This window comes from Callospermophilus lateralis, unplaced genomic scaffold, assembly GCF_048772815.1.
Source record: "Callospermophilus lateralis isolate mCalLat2 unplaced genomic scaffold, mCalLat2.hap1 Scaffold_190, whole genome shotgun sequence".
In the NCBI taxonomy this organism is placed as follows: domain Eukaryota; kingdom Metazoa; phylum Chordata; class Mammalia; order Rodentia; family Sciuridae; genus Callospermophilus; species Callospermophilus lateralis.
Genome location: NW_027512918.1, coordinates 1,531,233 through 1,534,454, shown reverse-complemented (window position 1 = coordinate 1,534,454; position 3,222 = coordinate 1,531,233). Strand labels below are relative to the sequence as shown.

The following is a 3,222-nucleotide window of genomic DNA, read 5'->3' as shown; positions in this document are numbered from 1 at the left end:
ATCTTCAGAAAGTATTCTTTGGGGGTAGATATGGATGAAGGAGAAGGAAGTTTGGCTTCAGCATGAGAAATGTCCTCCAAGTCAGCAGACGACTTCCAGCCGGGGTCTCTCTAGGTTAAAGCTCTGTCGGCCAGAGCATTGGGTCAAAGGTGGCAATGAGTGTGGCCCTCAGCCAACATTCCCAGTCCTTTGCTCTTTCCATTGCTGCTCTGGGACTGGCCCTGTTGTCACACCTTCCTTTGCTGTGATCAAGTGGTCGCCAGGAACTCTCTGAGGGGGTTAGGGTGAGCCAGCAGAAGCCCTGACTCCCAGTGGCCTGCTAGATGACTTCTTGCTTGGTGATGGTGGGCTCGGGGATGGCAGAGGGGGGCTTGACAATCGTGGTGATGGCTCCTGGCAGGAGCTTGTAGGGCTCAGACCCTGAGCCACCAGGCGGTGAGGGCTGTGGAGTCTGTGTACATCTGTCCGTTGCTGAGGTGAGTGGGCATCGTGTTGGCAACAATGACGTTGGTGCCCATATGCTCCTGCATCAGGTGAGGGTGCAGGGGGTGGTGGGCATGGGGTGCACCACTGGAGGACCCTCCCAGCAGCATCTCCTGCAGCAGGTTGTCAATCTTGGCCATGCCGAAGAGCTTGATGAACTGGATCTGCTCGATCATCTGCCAGGTGATGCTCTGCAGTGTGGGCAGCAGCAGCAGCAGCTCCATCGGCGAGTCGTACTGCCGGTGGTTGATGTAGTCCTCCAGGCTCACCTGCACCTGGGAACGCAGCCGGTTGATCTTGCCGGGGTCACTCAGCCGCTTGGCATCTGGGTCGAAGAAAATGATGGCTTTGAGGCAGGCGTACTTGTTGTCATCGATCTGTAACTCCTGGAAGGGCAGCACCATGTCATCAAGGATTCGAATGGACACCTGACTCATCTCGGCCAGTTCCGGGCAGTGCCGAGGGACGATATAGTCATTGCCTAGGAGCAGCACGTCTTTGAACACCATGGATCTCTTGGTGGCTCCAAGCAGCAGGTGCTCCCCAGCATGCGCTCTGAGCAGGGCCACCTGGTCATCCAGGAGGAGCTCACAGAAAGCTGGGATGTACTTGGCCCACTCCACCAGCGCCAGTAGCTGCACCTGCATGGACTCGCAGACGGCGGCAATCTTGGCAATCTTCTTGGCACGGATGTCGCCGTTGATCCCCGAGATGGGGGAGGTGATCTGCTGAGACAGGACCTCGGCCTGCAGAGGCGCATTGATGGAGGGCAGGCTGCTGTCCTCGTAGCTGGACCTCCGAGTGCTGATCCAGTCCCTCTCATTTTGGATGGCTTCCTTCTTCATGCCAGCCTGGAAGCACTTCTTGAGGCTGCAGTAGCGACATTGGTTCCTCTTGTCTTTGTCCACCACACACTGTCGGCTGAATCTGCAGGAATACGTGAGGTTCTTCCTCACGCTTCTCCGGAAGAAGCCTTTGCAGCCGTCGCAGCTTGAGGCACTGTAATGTTACTGACACTCAGGCTGTTGGGTGCGGCGAGGTTGGTGCCTTCTGATGGGGATGTGTCTTCAGGCTCTGGGGTCAGCAGTGGGCCCAGGCAGCAGATATTTCCTGAGCTTCCAGACGCTTCTGGTGCAGGATGTTCTCCTTGTATCATTTTCTAATTTGTGTATATTAATTAGGCATGGCTGAGAAGCATGATTAATGTTTCTCTAGCATGTATTCATTCAGTAAGCATGTAGGCTGAGAAGCATTTTAGAACTTGGAGAAATATATCATTTGTAATTTCATGGGGCATTGCTTAAAATCTGACTTGATCAGATGTGGACCTTTTCTTTTTTCCCCTGGGTACTGGGAATTGAACCTAGCTAGTGGTACTATATGCAAGGAAAGTGTTCTACCACTGAACTACATTCCTAGCCCTTTTTTTTGAGACAGTGTCTCCTGAAGTAGATTTTGAGCCATTTTACAAAAAGAATTTCAGACTAAAGAGTGTCAAAAGCAAATTTTAAGGCATTCATTTCTTTTTCATTATAATGCATTAGGTATTTTTAAAAAACAGTGCAGTATGTTACAACAAATACATCATAAGTGGCTATATAACTACAGGATCTCAATGTTGCCACTTTGATGTTGAAGAGGACAAAAGCTTATTTCCATAACTGCTATAGCAATGGTCCAGATTCCTTTAGTTTGGGTTATTCATCTGAACATAATAGTAGCTGTCTTCTTGTTAGCAGAACCAAACTTTATTCTTTCAGGGGATATTTGGGGTCATAACTGGTACCCTACAAAAACAGATGCAATGTAATTAGTTATTCTTAAGGAGGAACTTCAGATAAACACATTTCAGTTGAAAATTCTAAGGTCATTAAAAATTGCAGTTTTTAACTTGAAGGAAAATACATATTTGAAGAATATGAATGGCTTATTTCGGAACTTGAGCCATTTGAAAATAGTGTGGATTATGCTTAGAAGAAAATTTCAGAATGTTCTGGATTTCTTTTAGTAATGAAAAAACAATGATTTAAAGTGGTTCTAGATTTTTAAGTATTTATAGATTAATGTTATAACTAATAATTCTGTACAAATCTGCATCTTTAAATACAAATAGTTTCTCAAATTAAAACCTTGCTTTGGCTGTATTTTCTAATATTCACAACCTGTTTTATTGGATCATCCACCTATGCCAGGATGCCTTTAGAATTTATGACTGAGAATGATATATTTAATTTGTAATTAAATGTTTCAATTTGCAGTTTCTTAGAATACTACCTCTTGCAATTATTTTTTTTGACATTTTAGACTGTTACTTCACTTCAGTAGCTGTTTATTGAATATTTTATACAGTGCCAAATCACCATGGGAGCATTTGAATATTAAATGATAAATAAGCATTTTATCTAATATGTTCTATCAGTGAACTAATTAAGAGAAAAATGTCTGGGTTAAGGAATTAGGAGAAATATTCATGGAGAAACTGGTCTTTGACTTAGGGATTCAGGGATGGGTTGAATGGTATATAGACAAGTGGATGCATTTGTTAAACAGTGTTTAACTTGAATAAAATAGATATTTGAAGTATATGAATGGCTTATTTCATAACTTGAGCCCCTTGAAAATATTAATGAGTATTACTCAGTAATTGTCAACTGGTTCTGGGTGATTCCATTGATAAAGCATATTTCTAATGGACGTGTTTGCTCTGGTCCAAGATGATAGACAACACTTAACTGCCTC

At 44.5% G+C, this 3,222-nt stretch overlaps 1 pseudogene; it reads right to left on the bottom strand.

Annotated features, from left to right (window-relative positions):
- Positions 1-319: 319 nt before the first annotated feature.
- On the bottom strand, positions 320-1,639 carry LOC143640350 (hepatocyte nuclear factor 4-alpha pseudogene; annotated as a pseudogene).
- Positions 1,640-3,222: the final 1,583 nt, after the last annotated feature.